At 43.3% G+C, this 22,611-nt stretch overlaps 1 long non-coding RNA gene across 1 annotated transcript; it reads right to left on the reverse strand.

Moving 5' to 3' along the window:
- Positions 1 to 11,480: 11,480 nt before the first annotated feature.
- Positions 11,481 to 17,184, reverse strand: LOC144690452 (uncharacterized). Its single transcript, XR_013578890.1, has 3 exons — positions 17,152 to 17,184; positions 13,540 to 13,635; positions 11,481 to 11,876 (listed from the first exon to the last, which is right to left on the reverse strand). It is a non-coding gene; the product is annotated as an uncharacterized LOC144690452 (long non-coding RNA).
- Positions 17,185 to 22,611: the final 5,427 nt, after the last annotated feature.

Genomic DNA, 22,611 nt, shown 5'->3' on the forward strand with positions numbered 1-22,611 from the left:
CCCCATTCCCAGTCAAAGCACTATGCCTGTGGGAAAGTCAGTCATATCTAGACTGCATTCAGGAGTAGAGGAAACAGTAATGCTCCAGGTTGTGGTAAAGCTCAAGATTGTAGCCGTGCACCAGATAGATCATGATGGATCTAAAGTTAGTTTAAGAATCTGGAAATTCTTCATTGTGCATATGATAGATATGGAAATGGAGGTTGATGTTACCAAGCAAGAAGATCAAGAGTTGTACTCAGTCAGACAGCACGTTTTGCTTTGTTTAATTCTTGTACAGTAAACATTTTTGTTTAAAATGTGAAACTTTGTGGTGTAGTTCTTTCAATTATAACTGCGAGTTTGAATTTCTTTTCTAAAAGTTAATGGTCTCCCTCGTGATTATAACAATGGTCAAACACAAGAACAAGGTCAATGTCTTTGAAGTGGGAGGGAAAGAGTGCTTAGTTTTGGTCGATAGCAATAGCAAGTGGATAAATGAGTCAATACCCAATACCACAAGTGCCAAAACTACTGAAGTTTTGAGAAGTTGGTTTGCAATTTATGGCCTGTCAGATGTGTTAGTGTCAGATAATGGTCCACAGTTTACATCAAAAAAGTTTGAAATATTTCTGAGTAAGAATGGAGTTAAACACACTCTAATACTACCACATCACCCAGCATCAAGTGGTGCTGCAGAAAGAAGTGTATAGATTGTGAAGAGGTCTTTACAGAAGTATTTGCTAGGTGACGACCTAAGCAGTCATTCCCATGTTTCTCTTTGACACAGAATAGACAATTTTCTGTTCTCTTACAAAATAACACCGCAGTCTACAATAGGCTGCTCACCTTATGAGTTAGTGTTTAAAACAGTCCTAGGATAGGGTTTAGTTTTCTTAAGCCTGACTTCAATAGCAAAGTAAGAGAAAAGCAAGACAAAGTGAAGATGAAGTCATGATGCACGAGGCCTGAACTTAAGAGAGTTCAGTGTTGGTCAGAAGGTCATGGTCAAAATTCACCGAGGTGATAAAGAGAAGTATGTGATTGGATTTGTTGTAAAGAGTCTAGGCACATTCATATATCTAGTGAAGATTGGAGAGAGACTCTATCAGTGTCTTAGGAATATAGGAACATAGGAAATAAGAGCAGGAGCAGGCCATTCAGCTCATCAAACCTGCTCTGCCATTCAACTGGATCATGGCTGATTGTCTACCTCTGTGCTATTTTCCCATGTGATCTCCATTTCCCTTGGTATCTTTAAGGTGTAGAAATCTATCAATCTCTGTCTTGAACATTCTCAGTGACTGGGCCTCCGCAGCTCTCTGGGGTAGAGAATTCCAAATATTCACCACCCTCCGAGTGAAAAAATTCTTCCTTATCTCAGTCCTAAATGGCCTACCCTTTATTCTCAAATGGTGTCCCCTGGATTGAAAGCATTCTGTCTGGGGAAACATCCTTCCTGCATCTACTCTGTTAAAAGAATTTTGTGTGTTTCAATGAGGACACCTCTCCTTTTCCTAAACTCCAGAGAATACAGGCCCAGTCTCCTCAATCTCTCTTCATAGGTCAAACCCGCTATCCCAGAATCAGTCTGGTGAATGTTTGTTGCATTCCCTTTATGGGAATTATATCTTTCCTTAGATAAGGAGACCAAAACTGTACACAATACCCCAGGTGTAGTCTCACCAAGGCTCTATACAATTGCAGCAAGACATCTTCACTCCTGTACTCAGATTCTCTTGTAATAAAGGCCAACACACCAGTTGCATTCTTAATTGCTTGATGAGCCTGCATGTTAGCTTTCAGTGACTCATGAACAAGGACACCCAGGTCCCTTAGAACATCAACACTTCCCAACCTCTCACCATTTAAGATATACTCTACATTTCTGTTTTTCCTACCATTTTTCCACATTATGGGCGGGATTTTCCACACCCGCCCGCCGCCGGGATCTTCTGATCCCACTGCAAGTCAATGGACTTCTGGTTGGAGTGCTGCCTCGCCCGCGGCAGGTCCCACCCACGAAAGGGCAGAAAATCACGGCCTATATTGCATCTGCCGTGTTCTTGCCCACTCAGTTAAGCCTCTTCAAATCCCTAGGAGGCTTCTTTGTGGATTATTTGCTTGAAAGAATAAATTTGACAAAGGGAGCACGTAAGAAAACTCTTGTATTTCAAACTGCTCTTAAGCCCAAAGTGAAAGTCAGAAAGAAAGTGTAAGCCACAAAGAAATTGAAAGTTTGCTGGTTTCACAGAATCCATGGTAGAGCAAAGTGAGTAAGGGTCTTTGATTAAGTAAAATCAATGTCACAGTCCCAGCCATTAAGTGGAGTTGGTAGTCAAAGTCAAAGTTCAGATTTGACACAGTCAGAGATGTCGAACTAATGGAAATGGAAGATGATATCCGGACAGAAAGAGAAAGAAGTCGGATAGGTTAATTGGAAGATGTAGAAAGGAAGAAGAAAAATGTTTGTCTTTTCACTGTGGATTTTACAGAGCTGGGGGATGGGGGGGCGTGGTGGGGGGAATTGTTTATCTCCATCTCCCTGAATGAACAGTTTGTGGTCAACCCACCCACCTGGACAACAGTTTCCCCACTGTGATATTACACTGGGGGCACCCTTAATTGAGTCAAAGTGGGACTTCTAGCCCCATCTGGGAGGAAGTCCTACCCGAGAGATTGCCTGGCCGCTCAGTAGTTTCAGCAGTGCCATGATTGAATAATGGCTACTTCTGGGATTACAGACAGTCCAGAGAGAAGAGATGTCATAGATCCCAGTCTTCATGCAAGTTTAGAGATTTTGCATGGGGCTGCCTGGTAGACCCTAGTGAGAAGTGCAAGGGGTGAGAGATAAAAGCAAAGAACTGTGGATGCTGGAAATCCAAAACAAAAACAGAAACAGAAATACCTGGAAAAACTCAGCAGGTCTGGCAGCATCGGCGGAGAGGAACACAGTTGACGTTTCGAGTCCTCATGACCCTTCAACAGAACTCGATGAAGGGACGATGGGATGAGAGGCTGTGTTTCAGAGGCCAGGGAGGGGAGGTTAAAAGGAGGGATACATACTTGGCTGATGCCTCTGATGGTCACAGGGGTGGGTAGGAAGGTGGCGGGCAGGCCATTCATTTTATTTTACGAGCCCCTGCCTTCAAATATGCGGTGAGAGACAATAAAATTCAGCCCAGTATATCTTGTCAAATAATGATAGTTTTGTTGAAAACATACTGGTGTTAAGGAAAAACATTTTTTTTTACATGTAAATTAGCCTGGTAGTATCGGTCATATATGTTTTGGTTGTGGGTACACTAAAAACAATTATGCAACCCAACTATTAAATTTCAGATATTGTTGATATTGGTTTAGTCATTTTGTATCTGGGAAATTATGTAAGCAGAGGCAAAGTGGGGTGGAAGTGATTCATACAGATGGTGAACCTGAACTCAGCAGAGCCATTTGTGCTGGGTTCAAACAGACCCCATCTTTCCTGTTCCAAGACCCTTAGCCGGCAGAGTGGGACTCACAAATTTATGGAGAAATGTAAATGGTACTGAAGGGCAGATAAGGTTTATTTAAGTATCATGATCTGAAATTTATTTTAAAACTCTCTGGCCTTTGAACTTGAGAAAAACCTGTTTCAACCGTCAATGAGAGTTAAAAAAAACTACCATCTGCTGACCTACTTTTATTAATAGGCTACCTGGTGTAGGTAAGAAAAAAATGACCACCTGTTCAATAGCTTCAATAGAGTTCTTTGTTGACATTTCTCAAGGGCTGCTGTTATGTCCTTATGAATGTGTGGCTGTGTTTCAAAAGCTACAGTTTTCTCAGCAGAGGGTTCTGAGTTCTCAGTTTGATTGGTAGCTTAAAGAGGCTGTTAAATGATTGGCTGCCTTTGATGTGGTTATCGTGTGTTTATTTTTTAAATCAGATGAACTACTTGAGGAAATGTTAAAGCTTTGAATGGGTTTCATGAATGGGAGTTTTTTCACTATCAAATGTAGCTCCTCAAGTCTTCCCATGGTGGACACTGGGTGAGTGGCTATGGGGGTGGCATGGAAGGATTTGAGGAGGCATAGGGGCGGGTGGGAGCATGAGTTGGCATGGAGGTGACATGTTGATATGGGGGCATGGGGTGGGTGAGCGGGTATAAGGGGTGAATGCTATAGGGTCTAATAGATTCTAAAGCAAAGAGAACTGAGACAGGCCTTCTAACTAACCATCTAACTTGGTACTCACCTCCCTCCATGGCTACCTACGATCTCTTCCCAGGGTTGGTATGCCTGACTCTATCCTGTCCCCGCCTCCCCAGAGCGAAATTTTGGTCTAATGGAGCCCTTTAAACCGAGGTTGGTCTGCTGAGCTGAAAAATTTCCCAACTCGAGCTATCCACCATGTTAGCAAAAATCCAGCCCCCCGGTCTTCAAATAATGGCATGGGATATTTTAATTCAACCTGCACATGTAGATGGTGCCTCTGTTTAACAACTCATCTGAAAAACAGCATTCCAAACAATGCAATGCTCTACTTAAGTGCCAATCAAGATTATGTGCTCAAGTCTTGGAGTGGGGCGTGTCAGCTGTGGCTCAGTTCATAGCACCCTCGCCTTTGAATGAGAGGGTTGTGGGTTCATGTCCCACTCCCAGAAACCAAGAACTGTGATTGTACTCGAACGAGTTGCAATCTGTGACTGTTGATAACTCGAAAGAGTTTCAATAAAATACACTTTGAATCTTGATCAGAGGAATGAAGGCTGCCACTGAGCCAAGGCTACCCATCATTTGCATCAAGATTGTACTAAGATGTAAACCTACTCACAAAATTTGGCCATCCATGATAGCTCAGGGCTGTATTGCATTAGGAAGTGGATAGTTAGAGGCCAATCAGAAAAACAATTGCTACATTTTAATGCCCTTTTTCAACATTTGAAGACTTTTTCTGTGAAAACAGGATTTCAGTCACACTTTTTGGCAAAGTTATGGCAGTGGAGCGGGAGCAGTTCCAGTCCCACTTTCCTTCTGTGGGGTTCCCTCAATATTTTTGTTAAAATGGTATTTGCTAAGCCTTAAGTCTACATTAAAATATCAGAAACTTTTATAAAGATGACCAATATTTTCTCCTCGTATGTGGTCACTCTGTGTTCACGTGGCCACATCCCTTTCATTTTACCCTTTATTCATTAAAGTAGTGCTTATATACGATTTCTCACGTCACTGACTTGCAAGTGTCCAATGCGAGATTTAATAAGGCTAAGGGATCATCCATGTTAGAAAAATAAAGCAGACCCAATATAATCAGGTATGTTAGTTGATAATACACTGTCTGACAAACACTAATCTGAAGCTTGATTGGGACATCTGCATTACTTGTAGCTGAGGCAAAAAGAGCAAAACGGCTTCTGTGGGCAGTGTTTAATGTGGTGCTCAGGAACGGGTCAGGAGATGGAGGCGTGGGTATCAATGGATGATCAGGATGGGATACACTGCCAGTGTGATATCGGGTCCTCATTCTACCTCGGCGGAAACCTCGAAGGTGGCTTTGGCGTTGTTGCTATGACACAGCTGCATGGCAGTCAGAACTGATTGACAAGGTAACAACTCATTTACAGGCTGTTGTTTATGATTCAGTGCAGGGTTTTGAATTAAACAAGCAGCACACATGGATCACGGGCTGTCAGATCCCTGACTGCTTAAAGTGGGCAACACTGAGGCGAGGTTTCTGGAAGTCAGTCATATAATAGTTGCTGTAATTTGTCATTCACATTGGTGGGAGAGGGAAGAGGAGGCCATGCTGGAGTGTGGAGGGAGGACTCTGAGGGCGGGCAGTAGTCTGCTGTGGGCTCAGAGGAACAGTGGGGCGGAAGTATAAAAGGAGTTTTTTTAAATTCATTCACGGGATGTGGGCTTCACTGGCTAGGCCAGCATTTATTGCCCATCCCTAATTGTCCTTGAGAAGGTGGTGGTGAGCTGCCTTCTTGAAGCGCTGCAGTCCATGTGGTGTAGGTACACCCACAGTGCTGTTAGGAAGGGAGTTCCAGGATTTTGACCCAGCGACAGTGAAGGAATGGCAATATATTTTCAAGTCAGGATGGTCAGTGACTTGGAGAGGAACTTCCAGGTTGTGGTGTTCCCATGTGTCTGCTGCCCTTGTGGTAGGTGGGTTTGGAAGATGCTATCGAAGGAGCCTTGGTGAGTTCCTGCAGTGCATCTTGTAGATGGTACACACTGCTGCCAGTGTGTGTTGGTGGTGGAGGGAGTGAATGTTTGTGGATGTGCTGCCAAACAGGCCGGCTGCTTTGTGTTGGGTGGTGTCAAGCTTCTTGAGTGTTGTGGGAGCTGCATTCATCCAGGCAAGTGAGGAGTATTCCATCACACTCCTGACTTGTGCCTTGTAACTGGTGGACATGCTTTGAGGAGTCAGGAGGTGAGTTACTCACCGCAGGGCTCCTAGCCTCTGACCTGCTCTTGTAGCCACAGTATTTGTATGGCTAGTCCAGTTCAGTTTCTGATCAATGGTAACCCCCATGATGTTGATAGTGGGGGATTCAGTGATGGTAATGCCATTGAACATCCAGGGGCAATGGTTAGATTCTCTCTTGGAGACGGTCATTGCCTGACACTTGTGTGGCATGAATGTTACTTGCCACGTGTCAGCCTAAACCTGGATATTGTCCAGGTCTTGTTGCATTTGGGCATGGACTGCCTCAGTGTCTGAGGAGATGTGAATGGTGCTGAACATTGTGCAATCATCAGCAAACATCCCCACTTCTGACCTTTTGATGGAAGAAAGTCATTGATGAAGCAGCTGAAGATGGTTGGGCCGAGGACACTACCCTGTGGAACTCCTGCAGTGATGTCCTGGAGCTGAGATGACTGACCCCCAACAACCACAACCATTTTCCTTTGTGCTAGGTATAACTCCAACCAGTGGAGAGTTTTCCTCCTGATTCCCATTGGCTCCAGTTTTGCTAGGGCTCCTTGATGCCACACTCAGTCAAATGCGGCCTGGATGTCAAGGGCAGCCACTCTCACTTGCACCTCACCTTGGTAGTTCATGTACTTCAAGTAGTTAAGTGCTGCAGTATACCCCAGCAAAGATCTCCCATATCATCATGGAGTGATGCTCATTTAGATCCTCCTTGTCTGAAGAGGATGTGGAGAATGGGGCAGAGCAGGCAGGATAGGAGCATGAGCGTCTTGCACAGGATGCAAGGTCTATTGAAAGATGGGAGCACAAGGGAGACTTGGGGCAATTTAGTTCACAACAGCTTTCAGCAACTGGGCTGCCCTACCAATGCCTGTCTAATAAATACTCACCGCCACTTTGGCCAGATATCACCTCCTCCATATTGCACACCATTGCCTAGCGACACTGAAACAGTTGAGGAGCTGACCATACCTGAGCTACTCCTACACTGGTTGCCTATTGAAGGCGCAAGGGTGAAGGCAGCAGTAAATCCATAAATGATCCACAACAGTAACTGTGACATACATTTATTTTGATACAATCTTGTCAGAGACAGTTAACATATTTAAAGTGAAATCCAAGCACCCAGTGATTAACTGAAAAAATTATGCCACAAGATTGCATATTTTAAACAAAAACAAGCTATACTGTATATTAAAATTAAACAAAGCAAGCACTATTAACTTATATTATGAACTCAGTTCTACCTTTTACTCCCCTGCAAGAGTTCCTTCCAGGAATTGTGAAGATTCATTCACTTATTTAGGGGCCAATCCAGAGGTATGCCACTGCCCCCTGTATTCAATTTAATTCTTCTCAATGTTCCAGCTATCCACCGAGGTAAGATTTTATGGGGAACTTTCCATTAGCTTTTTGGCTAAGCATTCCTTCAAATTTTCTATAAGGCCTCATGACTGTGCATGCCTCAGCTCCTCATTCTGGTTGCCAACAAATACCAAACTGCCTTCCAAGCTAACTCTGCTGACTGCTTTCTGCCACAAGGCTCTGTGAGGACAACTGAAGATTTCTTACTCGAGCTTTAAATTAGGCAAATCTTCCAGCTTTTTTCCCTCTCATGGAAGTGGAGGCAAGCTACTGACCATGCTGCCCCATAGCCCGGGACCTGGAGGACCTCTGCATGCTGAGGGTCTCCTGCACAGGTGCAGAGTGCCACCTCTGTTGCCCAGGCTACTGGAAGTGCTGGGGTCACTGCCACAGGGGCTCATTGCCACTGTCCACACTTGGAGCACCTTTAAAGGAGCTTACAAGTGCAGAAGGCTTCTTGTACCTCACTGTTGAACTGAGAAGGATGACGGCCTGTTGGAGACTCCAGGCAACTTGTCCCTGTCCTGCCTTGCCACTGCTCCTTGGAGCTCATGGACAAGGAGATGATATGTTGGTCTGCATAGACCTCCAGTATTCACTGACTGGTCTGCTGGGTCTGGCTCTTCATGAGGGGTACCAACCTCTCGATGGAGAAAGCTATGCCTGAGACAGCAGAACTCTTGGTCTGGATGGGCTCCTCCGTTGTCCGCTATACATAGCTTCTGGTAAATCAGACAGCTGTTCCCTTACCACTTGTTGCAACTCCAACAAGTTCCATGTGTCTGACACCAGAGGCCCATTATCTGTCTGGGGCTTAGTGTGGGCCTGGCTTCCAACAGTCCTCCAACTGTCAGTGTCCTCAGCTGTCACAGTCTTCAGTAGCTGCTCAGGTGCATCAGCGAATTGCTCACCAGCTTGTGACCCTGGCCGGGATTTTCAAAGTGCCATAGGGTCAGTATCCGGTGTGGATAGGCTTTGAAAATTGCCGTCCCGGAGGTTGTCGCGAGTTCCTGATGCTTCCAAGACAGTTCCAAATTTTAAATTGGCCAGCAATGGGGATGGGGTCAGGAAGGCTCTTGCCTCCAATTAACAGCACCTCAAGCTCCTTAAGGAGGCCTTTGTTAAGCGGCCTGTCTGGAAATATTCACATTTTTTCCCAGCAAGCCTAAGAAATTTTGTGCATTTCAATGTACAGTTGTCAAGTTTACCGCAGACTGAATAAATTACTTTGGAGATGATTTTGAAAGCAATCTATGCGGCCAACTAGTGTTGGCACAAGGTCTAACCTTGTCATACGAGGTCGCTCTCTGCCACGTTCAACCTCCTGGCCTCCCAAGGAGCTGCCTGCTCAAATCAGCAAGGCAGAGCCGTTCCCCAACATGGCTGCCACTTGTCTCTGCTGCTGGTGCCAGGCAGGCAGCTCCTGCTTTCTAAATGTATGCTGAACTCAACTCCTGGCCAATTAAACCACTTCAATTGGAAGATTGTGTCACAAGCGCGATGCAGCTTGGGCACAGGGTTGGGAACTGCAATTCATCAAATTATCAGGTTCCTGACCCCGCATTGAAAATACAGCCCCCTAAGTTTAATCGCGAATGTATATCTACCAAAAGAGGGTATCTGTGCTGGTGAAGGGTGTAGGAGAACAATGTGACACTGCACCCTCTGAGGATCCCTCCTCTTCCTCAAAAGTGGACTGCAGGCCTCTGTGGCTGACTATCCTTCAGGAGTGCTGAGATCTGAATGACAGAATACAAACAGCTCACATTTCCTCACCCGTCCATGTCTGCTGTGAATCTCTATTTGTCCAGTGGCGGACACATGAACCTGCTGCCTCCTCGCTCTCTTGGGTGGCCACTCCACTCTCGCCATCCAGGATTGCCCGGCAACCTGTGACCCAGCCAGTTTGAGGGCCTCCTCCTCTGCTGGCATGAGTGCTCTAAAATTGGCAACTCCACCACCAGTCTTGCCTCTCTCCTTGCAGCTGTGGGCCCATTCCTCCTACAGGACGAAGAAGGGACGCTGAGAGTTTCCACACAAAGAATACTACAACACATATACTAGCCCAGGATGGGTGCTTCCGAAAGCCTCCACCATATGTTGACTCTCAGCGGACTTGGAAAGGGTTAGCAAAGATAGACATGGGGCTATCATCGAGATGTGGCCAGGCATCATATGGCAGCTGCTGCTGGCACTCCCCCTTGCCAGTGCCTGGTTGATCACTCCCTCCCCATGTGGCAAGCCATCTCACAACAATGAGCAGTATGTCGGACTCACCCGAGTGGATCGGAGGATGTCATTGAGCTGTTTTTGCCACTTCACGCAGGATTGGGTGGGTGGGGGGTGCATAGCGGTGGGTAACTTCATGGCTGATGACCTCCGCTGCTATCTCTGTCTAGGCACTCTTGGTCAGGTGGGAGGGTCTCTTCTTGCCATCCCTTGGAAAGAGAATCTCCCGCCTTTCCCATGCAGCCTGGTGGAGAACCTGTAGGGGGGGCATCATTAAATTGTGGGGCTGCCTGCTGTCTTCCTTCTGGCATGTCTCCTGCATTCTTCTTTACTACTTGAGTGAGTTGCAATCCTAGCTTTCAATTCAGCAATGGTCAGCCTTTCAGGTTCCTACATTGAGCACTGGTCAACATTCAGATTGCAAGGGTCCACAATAGTTACCTCTCTGGATTGCTGCTGTGCCACTTGTAGTGTTCAAGGTCTGAATGGAGGTCGGGCAGGCCTTTAAAGATGGTGTCAGCATCTGCCTGTGTGTGAGGTAACACCAAGATCAGTGCCTTGTGCATCCTCATGACAGCATTGGCCAGACACCGCCCCCCCCCACCCCACCTCGCCTCCAGGTTTTTAATTGGCCAGCCACCAAATGATCACCATCAGCTTCTGGGTATATCCCCAAGACCTGCACTGCGTGCGTTAAATTCTGTCTTTTATTACAGATCATCACTTGAGATGGTAGTCAGGATATATCACCTGTAAAGCTGGGCTGTGAAAGAAAAAATCTGTCAGGATTCCAGCTTCTGATTGTTATCTCATAATCCTTGGTGCAGACTCCATCTGGATGTGACTGAAAAGAGGATAACTTTATGCCTGAAAATTGCCACTTCTGCAAGGTATTAGAATGTACAGACAGCTCATGGAATAGGATCCAACATGAGTCAGTGCTTCTAGCAAGGTGAAGGAGTGGGTAATTGCAGTTAAGATGGTTTTATTTAGTGTATAATATACTTTTAAGAACAATAATTGTTAAGGAAGATGACATGATCTATAGTAACCAATAGGGGAGTAGCTCAGGCTACCTCAGCAGTCAGTGTACAGATAGAGTTGGAGTTGAAAGCATACATGTAGTTGCTGCTGAGTATATTGTAAATAAACTTAAAATTTCCACCCAAGAAGTGTCTGCAGATCAACCCTATCACTAATATACAACTCGGCCACCCCACAACAGTAATGCAAGACAATTGGCTAAAATCACTCCTACATGAACAACTTTGCAGTTATACAGCACCTTTAACATAAAGAAACACTTTACAAGTTGCTGTAAGGAAATGGACACTCATCCAGGAAGGGAATCATTATGAGGGGTTAATGCAAGTTTGATCAAAGTGTTGGGTCTTAAAGAGGCTTTTAAAAATGGAAAGTGGGAGATGGAGAAGCAGAAAGACGTACACAGGAAATTTCAAAGGTTAGGACCGAGGCAACTGAAAGATCTTCTACAAATGGTGGGACGGAGTAGATGTCCACCAGTTTATTTTCTTAAGTGGACATAAATGATTACATGGAAGAGCAGGAGAATTCTCCCTGGTGACCGGGCCCATATTCATCCTTCAACCAACATCACTGAGAAAACAGATTATCCGATTATTATCCCACTGCTGTTTGTGGTACTTTGGTGGATACTTAATTGGCTGTAAAATACTTTAGGACATCCTATGGCTGTGAATGGCTTTAAATATAATCTTTCCTTACTTCTCTACCTTCCTTTCCTTTCTTCCCTCCTTCCTTCTTTCTTTTCTTTCCTTTCTCTCAGTTCTGTTCCATAGATTATTGTTCAACCTTCATTTACTTGGAATCTGGATCTGTGTAGCTGAATTGTCCATAACCTATATGAAAGACATTAGAGATTATTATGCTATACGTGTTTCATACAGTTCACTGTTACTTGTCAGCTGCCTTTAATAGGTAAGAAATGGCAAGCTACTTCTCAACAGTTGGAGAACCTGCTGATGTTAAGGTGGCTTTGATGTAACAGTAAATGGTTTGGATAATCTATCCTGCTGAAAAATCTTCTCTTACAACTATTGATTTTCTTCCTCCAGCTGGAGGTATCTGGAATGCACTTACCAGTCTGTTTACTGCTCATGCAGTTTAAATGCTTGGTTTCATGTTGTCTAATGGAATTAGCTAACCTTGTAAGCATTTAACTGAGAAAACTGAGTGCAGACTTCATTTCATTCACAAGCAAAGTATAAAGGATGCAATATGTCATCACCAAGTACAGGGCTACATTTTAATGATCCAATTTCTGCTGTTATAGCGAAAGAATGAATTATATTTTATTTCAAGACATTAAAACATAACAGGATACAATTTTGGAAATCCCACCTCATTGTGTTTTTGTGTTTATTAAGGTAAGATATGTTAACTCTGGGAATTGGAACACTGTCATGTTTTCAGCACCTAGAGTCAGCAGAAAGCAGTGCCAGGTCCCTCACAGTTAGATGCAGAGTAAAGCTCCCCACTGATCTGTTCCAACAATGTGTCTCCATCCTCTGTTATTGAGATTGCCAAGTTGATGCCAAACTACATGCATTTTGTGCTGTGGGTGCATTCCCCCCTCACCGCCACTGCTCCAGAAACTGGGGATTGAGATTCCTCAAATAAAAACAAGTGCTGGAAACACTCAACAGGTCAGGCAGCATTTGTGATCAGTGAGTCAGTGTTAAAGTTTTAGCTCAATGAACTTAAATCAGAACTGTTTTTGGATGATGTCATTGAGGGGCAGTTTGTAGATGAGAAATAGGAGGGGGCCAGGGATAAATCCTTGGAAAACACAATGCGGGGAGCAGAAAGAGAAACCTTTGCAGGTAATTGATGTCTACAATTTGATAGATAAGAACAGAACCAAGCAAGGGCATTCCCACCCAGCTGCATACCACAGTAAAAGTGTTCAAGGAGGATGGTGTGGTCAACTGTGTTGAAGGCCACAGATATTTACCACAGGTACAACAGACAGGTTGAGAAGAATGACCATCACATATACAAAAAATATCATGTGCCTTTGATAAAGGCTCTTTCAATTCTGTGGCCTGGCCAGAAATCTGATTGGAGCAATTCAAATATAGAATTGCAGGAAATATGAGCACTGATTTGAGAGGTGAAAACATGCTCAGGGACTTTGGAGAGGAAAGGGAGGGTGGTATTCGCAAGAACAGAGGGATCAAGGGTGAGCTTTTTTGAGGAAAAATTGTGATGGCAGATTTGAAGGAGTGGGATTGGGGGGGTGGGTGCGGTGTTGGTTGGTGGGGACAGAAAACTAAGAGGGAGAACAATACAGTTAACATGTCCAAAACATGTCCTGCTCTATTGTTGTGACACAGAGTCTCTGACAAGTGAAGGTGTGTAACATTGTTCAATCTTTGCAGTTGCCCCAAAGGTCAGTTACAATAAGGTCACAGCATGTATGGAAGAAGAGTACTCATGTATGTAAAAGTGTGCGCACTTATTTTACCACTTCTCAAGACATCGATTTTTTTCCTCATTTACCTGCCCAATCTGGCAACACTGACTCTTTGGATGGTTTCTTCACAGGCAGCTTGAGCATCTGGTTTTGGGGAAAAGTAGGGAAGGTGACCTTTTGACCTGAAAAGGAAACATCTTATTTGTCAGACTTCCCTTGTCAGCACCTCCAAGAATGCTGACCTCTTACCCAAGGCCATCATCTTAGAAATGCTTACAGTGGCCTGCAGCTTCAAAGTCTTGCCAAGAGGTGTCTCCCTTTCAAAGCTGCTGCCTGGTTTGATTTTCAAAATTGGCAGCCAACCAGCATTTCAACCTTAATACCTGCACATATTTTACTGTCCAAACATATAAAGGTTAAAGGTATTACCAGGCATGACAGCCAGGCTTGTCAGATAAGTATGATGGAAAATAGAATTACCCAAAAATTGCAACAATGTGAAATGTGACGTAGGGACAGGAAGTGGGTGCTCCCTGCAGAACTTTTAACATACCGTAGACAGAAATGGAGAAACAATTTATGTTTCTGAATGTTACTGAGCAAAAATTTAGTTTGAGGGATGGGATAAACTCCATTCCTTACTAATGTCGATTGAGACCACATGATTCACATGATTGAAAATATTGCCTTTGGTGACATGCAGCATTTGATCATGCTCAGCTTTGCTGTACCAAGTAAACTGGTTGGAGCTTACAAGGGACAAGTATGGAAATCATAAATCAGCCTCAAATGGGAGAATTGAGGGAAATCCAACACCACAAATTCTCACATTTCGAGGAGAACATGAGTTCAGAGGGCGTGGCAGAAGAAAACCTGAGCAGGCAATCTTTGGTGGACAAATGGGATTTGGAATTGACCTTGAAATAATAAACAGTTTTGTCCATGGAGAGGGAACAATGACACAATTTGAAATACTCAAGCTAGATCTAGTGGTGGACTGCATAATCGCAAAGCTTATAGCCTATTGAAAAAAAGTAGCTTTGGGAGAAGCAGCTGTTGTGGTTCTGGCTTTGTGTCCTTCTTTCCCTTCAGATCTATCACTTTAACTACCTACTTCTTAAAAACCCTCTAAAGCTATCAGCTGCAATATACAGGCCACATCAAACATGTTGTTGCCATTTCAATTCATCACAATCAATGTTGTGATTTTAATGGAACCAACAAAATTGTTTTACATCAACTTAAAACTACATTCCCCATAATTCCAGGGTTTGGATTCAGGCATAAATGTGTCAATGACCTTCACTTCTGACCCTAATGTTTGTGGGAATAGTGGGCCTACGATTGAGAGGGCTTAATTTGGGGCACTGGGAAATTTGTACAATGCCATGATATTTATTTTTGGCTATTTATATATGTGTAATTCGGCTGCCTTCCACAGTTCAGAATGCATATGGAATATACCCCAGCAAAGGCAGAGGGAGGGTGCTGATTGCCCCCTCAGAAGGGAGCTTTGGCTGCCCCTACTGCTTCTTTATCAAAGGACCTACATTAAAAAGAAAAATAAAGTATGTTTCAGAGTTCCCAGGTCTCAATCCCAGACTCAAACCTAAGCCTGATTGCTGTCTGGTTTCGACTGATTGGGTCCGATTTATTTGTGCTGACTAAACACCAGTACCAAAGAAGGCCTGTGGTTCAGGAACACTGACTTCAATCCCCTTGTTCTTCACACTGATGACCTTAATGGGGTGGGCAGAGGCTCCATCCCCACAAGGCCATTTCAGAAACATGTTAGGAGTCTGTTGGAACAGCCATCGATTGTCTGTGTATGTGTGTGTGTTGAAATGGTTTTGAAACTCCAAAATCAATATCTACATTTTATATTCCATTACCCACACAGAGATAAGTTTTCAAACCGATTATTTTTTTCATAAACAAGTTATTTGAAACTGTTAGAGGCAAAAATGTAAAGACAGATGGATAGGGATTGTTTAGTTGAGCCTTTTCAGACCTCATTGGAAATTAACACTGCCATGTTGCTGGGAAGCTGATAAATATGCCAGGAAACTATAAAGCATGTCTTTGTTATCAGGATCTATCACTTCCTCTATACAAAGGTTCAGCTAACCCATTGATTGCTGTTGCGTCGACATCTGACATTAAAATCAAATACTTTTATAAGCAGGAAGGTTTTCTCTAGAAAAAATGGATATAATTAATTTAAGCCCTTGATCAGGAAGTAGTAGTAGCTGAAAAAGCTAACTCTTTCACTTATTTGTGCATTGGAGTGCTGAATGGGTAACTGATTAGTGTGTCTAATCCGATTAATGCCCCATGTGGATTTTATTGTACGTGGCACAGTGCAGTGAGAAGAGTTTTACTGACAACAGGAGAGTTGGAGATTCAATTCAGAAACTCTCATTAGTTCTGCATCTGCTAGCTCCTCAGCAATCCTTTCCTTCAAGCAACCAGTTCATTTTCCCCAATTTTAAGATGCTCCTTCCGTTACTTTTATTTTAACAATGTTTTTTCTTTCTTAACAACCTGCCAAGCCTGTAATTTAAAAACGTGAACCATCATATCTGCTTAAGTTGCATTAAAAATAATTCTGCCCTCCCACGTTTTTCAGCTGTGTTTACCCTGTCATCTTCACTGCCAAAAGATGTAGTGCACATATTACTATCTCACTTTGTCTTCACCCAAGAAAATTAGATAGCTGCAAAAAAAAAACTCTATTTGTAAATGTATGTAACAGCATTGGCATTTCATCTTTCATCACTGAGAGATCAGCCAAGTTCTCTAAATCCACATGAGTTTTCTCTTGTAGTTTGATTAGCTTTTTTACTCAGCAAGCCTGAACTCATGGAAGAAATGCTGAAGCTTGTGATTAAGGTTTTAAGCAGAGTTTTTTTTTTTGTACAGCTATTGTCTTCCTCGATTCAGGCTGAGCCCTCCTCAGTCTCCTGGTTATCTACTCTTTTCTGACATTAGTTTGTTGGCTCCCAGTAAATATTGCTATTACTACTTTTGATTAAAATATGACAAAAACAGAGTAAATGCTGTCTTAAAATGTTGGAAGAAACTATATTTATCAATTACTTTCCTTACATTAGTACGGATAACATGAAAATAGGATGAGATTTTGTTATTTCTACTTGACATAAGTTATTGCAAGTGCTTGCTCTCTAAGATAAATGCAACATAAAGCATGTACTTTTTTTTTACAGAAAACATCAAGTCTAATATATTTTGAAAACATTGCTGGTCTTGAATTTCTGATGGAAGGCATTGGCTCCAATATTCATGGAATGGTAGGAAGGGTGGGAGGAGGCCAAAAATGGCCCAATTATCCCCCAAGGTTGCAATTCAGAGGCCCTGATAAACTGAATGGCAGGATTTCATTAACATTTTTTAACCATTTCCTGCCTGGTAGCTGGACAATTTAACAGCTCAGCCAAGAGATAGTGGCAGGAGGCTATCTCCAGGCACCTTAGGAAAGGTTGCTGGGAATTGGAGGGGAGGAGGTTGATGGTCAGGAATGGGAGAGTGAGCATTCGTGGTGCAGAGGAGAGACAAAGAGTCTATGATCAGAGGGCGAGGCCTATGTTGATACCTCTTTAAATAGTAGACCTTGTCATAAGCTGTTGTAAAGATAATCAATAATTTAGTTAAACATAGTATGTAGCAAGTTAACTTACAGTATAGTTCCAGAAGCTGCAAGTGTTTGCTGCTTATCAGGTCACAGAGAGAGAGAGAAAACAAAGGAATCATCTGACTTATCATCTGATGAGTCACATGATGAATCCCATGATGATGATAATTCAGAAACTACGTACTTGCAGCCATCATGTGTTCTGTGTCACAAAGCTAAAGCTTCCTTGAGGAGTTGGTGTTGTAGAGTTGATTTTCCAGGCAACTTTTCTTGGTGGAAACATTGAACTTTATTTATTAGGCAGCAGCAACTACATGTGTGCATTAAACTCTATAACTAAAGAAGAACTCTCCCTTAAAGGTTACCTGCGCTGCTAAATCATTGGTTAACACAGATCATGTGATCTTACAACACAGGATTATTCTTAAAGCTACAGTCCTACGTTTATCAGAACTATAATTACTACATTCCTCCCCCTTTAACTTTTCTGTACACTTTGTATTTACAAGGACGTTTATCTCATGATATTACAATATTTACATAGGTCATGAAATTACAAGTTCAGTCTTTCAGGTGGTTTCTTGATCAGTGTGAAACATCGTAGCTCCACGACTTCCGATTCTTTGGCAGGAACCACATTCTCTGGAACCGCATGCACATCGGGTACCTCATTAGGCAGAGGCAGTTCAGTGTCATCCACTCTGACAGAGACATCGGGCATGTCTGTCCTTGGTTGAACAACTTCAACAGGGACCACAGGTTCGGCAATAGTTACAGATGGAACATTATTTTGTTAATCTTAAATGATTCACATGCTTACAGGTGATCCAGCCCTCCATTTTCACATGGTATAATAATGATCTGATCACAGAGCTTACTTTACCAAGTAACCACTTTGGTCCTCCACCGAAATTCCTTACATACACTGCTTCTCCAACAGTAAATTGTCACTCACAACTATGCAAATCATGAATCACTTCTTGGTTCCCTTGACTTTTCTCCACCTTCCCCTTCAAATTGGGAAGTATCAGGCTTAGCCTTGTTTGAAGATGGCACCTCATCAGTGATTTTGCAGGTGTTATAGTGTGGGGGGTTGTTCTGTAGTGAAATAGGAAATGCACAAGTTTAGTTTCCAATGATTCACCTGTTAACTTTTTCATTCCCACCTTTTGTTGTCTTTTTGGAACCTTCTTCCTTTTTGTCTTCTTCTTTCTACCATAGAATTTAGTGTTGGCTTTATTTTTGACTTCACTGTTGGTCAGACTTCTCTCAGGTGAAATCTCAAGTTGTCTTATTTTGGTAGTTGAGTTACCCATGATTGCTTTATCTACTCACATCTTGGAAAGCTCTATGACCTTTCCTTTCAAGGCCTCTTTAGTTTCATTCAGCTGACTCTTCAGCTGTTCGGTATCCTTCTTGTATCTGTTGGCTTCCTCCTGGGACCTTGAACATTGCTGCGTCTTCTCTGCCAACTGGTTCTTCAGTTTGTTCAGAGGGACATCAAATTCTTCCTGTTTCTCTTTGTAATTTTCCAGAGGCACAAACGTTGACCTGAGGGATCCATATAGTGTGTCAACAGGTTTTCCTTTTCTTTGTGAAGCTTACTTGCTTGATCTTGAATTCTGTAATTCAGCAGAGTCTCCTTGAGTTTCTTCTGCTGTTTTTCCATGTCTTTGTTTAAGACAGTCTTCATTTCTTCAGGTTGCTGAATGACTACACGCTCCTTTTTCATCCTGTTGCAGTCCTTGGGCTCTCCAGGCTCTTTCTGAAGTTCCTTGCCTTGTTCCTTTTCCAACTCAGGAACTCTTCCAGCTTCCTTTTGAAATCTCACTGGTCAATCAAGGTTAATTTCCCTCAACCAATTTCGACTTAGACGGTCTTCCGCCTTCTAATACCATCACTGGTAGTTGTGCTGTTTTATATCTACAATAAATAGTTACTCTGGTTATGCCTTTTACCTGGGTTTCTTCGCCTGTGTATGTTTTCCACTTGGCAGAAGTTTGTTCCAAATTTAATTGTGAGCACCTTTATTTAAATATATGAAAGTGTGTTCTCCTATTACAGTGGTAGAAGCACTTGTATCTATTTCCATTTTTCAGGATTTACCATTCACTTGCAATGTGACAGTAATTGGCTCTGTCTTCTCAACTTTCATGTTGAGTAAGGGATAAATGTCAGAATTGGTTGTTTCTGGCCCTTCCACACTATATACTTCATTGGACTTCGTTTGTTGCCTGGAAGCCTGTTTTAATCTCACTTTGCAATGTTTCAATGAGTGTCCACATTTGTGACTAAAATAACACTCCACCTTTTTAAATTGCCAATTGTTAGGAGTATGGTTGTTTCCATATCAATAAAAATTAGTTTTTCGAATTTGCTGCTAAGCTGTTTCCTCTCATTTTTTGGTTAGCGGGTGTTGTTTCCCACTTCGCGGCAGAGTCCTGGCTTTTCAGCCACTTTCAGCAGACTGTTCCCGCCCAACTAGGAAGACGGCACCATTTGGTGTCTCTTGAATCGCTTGTGAATCCCTTACAGTGCTTTTCATTGCAAGGGCTTTTTCTAATGCTTTCTTAAAATCAAGATCCACTTCAGCCAGAAATCTTTGCTGAATAGCATCCTCTTGCACTCCACAGACCAAACAATCCCTGAGCATATCATTCAGGGTTTCACCGAAATCACAATATTCCATTCGTTGTTTTAATTTCACCACATAGGTAGCAATTATCTCCCCTGGGGCTCTATTCCATGAATTGAACCTGACCCTCTGCATTGTGACTGAGGTCTTGGTTTGAAAATGTCACTTAACGAGGTTTACTAATTTACTGAAGGTCTTCGAATCTGGGGCACTGGGGGCCGTCTACTTTGAATTACACTGTAGGTCTTGCTGCCACAAATACTCAGGAGAATCGCTCTCCTCTTTTCCTCCCCGGTGATTTCGTTGGCTTGAAAGTAGAATGCAAGACATTCCATATATTGAGACCAGTCGCCTGTGGCTGGTTCAAAGGAATCAACTCTGCCAAACTGTGGCACCTCGGATGAGTACATCTTCCTTTCTTTTTAATTATCCAAGATACTGACAATCGCTGGGCGAGGAATAGCACCGGATCTAATATATCCTCCTTGCCAGTTTGTTATAGAGCTGATTTTCCAGGCAACTTTTCTTGGTGGGAACATTGAACTTTATTTACAAGACAGCAGCTGCAACTACATGTGTGCATCTAATTCTATAACTAAAAAACTCCCCCCTGTCAGATTCCCCATACTGCTACCTCATTGGTTAACACAGATCATGTGATCTTACAACACTGGATTATTCTTAAAGCTACAGTCTTATGTTTATCAGAACTACAATTACTACAGTTGGGGTGAGCACTCTTGTCCCTCTTGCCCACAAGGAGTGCTGAGAAAGACATCCACCTTGTGGAGCCAACAGCTCCCGCTTTCCTTTCATTATCAGATTTCCTGACCGCTGACAAATCTGCACAACAGGAGTAAAATTTAAATTGGGCTGCCAATTGCACTGTAAGAGTCCAATTTAAATAGGTTAATGAAGTTGCACACCACTCCATGGTGGAACACCTGAATGCCCTGTGCCATGCCCAGTACCGGCATGAAGATATTACAAAATTTAAAGCTTTATTTTGTTTTAAAAGTGAACACAAAAATCTGTTTAAAATGGTTGTAGCAAACCATGTAACTTCTTTGGCATTTGAACTGTTAGACATAGGGTCTGTGGCCAATACCTGATTAAATATGGACCTGAGTGAAGGAATCTCACAGCCACTTGAGAAATTCACACATCTCATTGTTTAAGAATGGACCATGGACAATAGGCATGGACACCTATGGACAATGGGATTTGCAGATAACTCATCTCCATGTTTCACCAGAGGTAACAGAGACATCAAAACTCCATGGATGGTAGATGAATATGAAATGGATTCCATCATCCTTTCGTTGTATTGTGATGGTTCCATATCCAAACACAAAGAACTTGGATGTCTCAAACTCTCAAAGTGTGAAAGGCTACAACATAGGATGTGTGTCAGTGCAACCCTCCACTGTTTTTAGAAGAAGGGCTTTGGACTTGGAATAGGGTTAAGGCAACCATGTTTGTTGCCTGCTCTTTTAGAAATAACAGCAGAAATTGTTCAGTCAGAAACACCAGGACAGATACCATCCGAAACACCATCTGAGAAGCCATCAAACTAGCTGCAATACCACCATTCAGTCAAGGTAACACAACTATACCTTGAAAGTGGGAGAAGGATTCTTCTCAATCTGCTACATCTTCAAGTTCACCTGAAAGCCAATCTCCTGGTAATTCAGCTACAAAAAGCCTCACAGCCTACTGAGAATACTCTGATTTACAAGACCTCCACTCCAGCCAAAGTATTAAATCATCTAAGAAACTACAGACCTGCTATGAAAGTGACTTAAATAATTACTACTTGTTAACACATTGCTTGCTTTCCTCATCTATATCTAATCTTTGTGTGCACGGTAGTGGGTGAGAATTTGGCTGGGTTTTTCTGGTCATGCCAGCGGACAATACATCGGGAGCTAAAAATTCGGTTTTCTGATGCCGTGAAATGACAGCGGGAACTTGTAGTCCTGACCATTATGGTGTGATAATGGTGGGTTGCTATTCATGCCAGAGGCCATTGAGAAGCTGTTTTGCATCTCCTTTTCGGGATTCAAATGAACACCCAACGGGAATTTCATCCCTCCCCCAACCCCGCAATCCCCCTGCCAGTGGGATTTCATTCACGTCCAGAACATGTTCAGGTCACCATGGCATGCACAAATTGGGACTTACCTGGATGGGCGCCTGGAGCCGCAGGTGGAGACTCGTGATGTTGGATTCAAGAGCTGCAGGTGGAGCCTCACCCAGCCAGTGGAGCCTCATCCAAGTGCAACCTCGACCAGGTAGAGCATCCAGTTGCAGTTGCATGGCTGCGGCAGGTAATGTTGCACCACGAGTGACTTTGTGGAGGGGGGAAGCCAGCGAAGAGGGCAGGGAGGAGATGCACAAAGAGGTGGGGTGGGTTTGAATGCCAAAATGGAAGGGATCTAAAGATGGAAATTTTGTGGGGGTCTTGGATGGGTGCAGTGGGGAAATGGAGCGGGAGTGAGGGAAGGGCATTGGGGGAAGAATAGGGCTATGAGTGGGGGGAAGGGTTCAGAGGGAGGGGCCTATGGTATCAATTGAAGTTTCCTGGGGGGGGCAAAACAAGGGAATTGGTGGTATGATGGAATAGCTACAGTTAAAGAGGGCTATGATATGAAGTAGGGTGAGAGAGTTAGGGTCCTGCGATGTTGGGTGAAGGGGCAGTTAGGGTTTTGGAGGGGAGATTAAATGAAACATGGATCTTTAGGGTGGGAAGGACAAGGGGGAACATTGGAACGATGACTCGGGTGGGGTCTTTGGGGAGGAAGGAGGCTTGGACATTCACTGTAATGGGCCAAAGGGTGATGAGGGGTGTTGTATTATGGTGCTTTTTGC

This window comes from Cetorhinus maximus, chromosome 2, assembly GCF_964194155.1.
Source record: "Cetorhinus maximus chromosome 2, sCetMax3.hap1.1, whole genome shotgun sequence".
Classification (NCBI taxonomy): domain Eukaryota; kingdom Metazoa; phylum Chordata; class Chondrichthyes; order Lamniformes; family Cetorhinidae; genus Cetorhinus; species Cetorhinus maximus.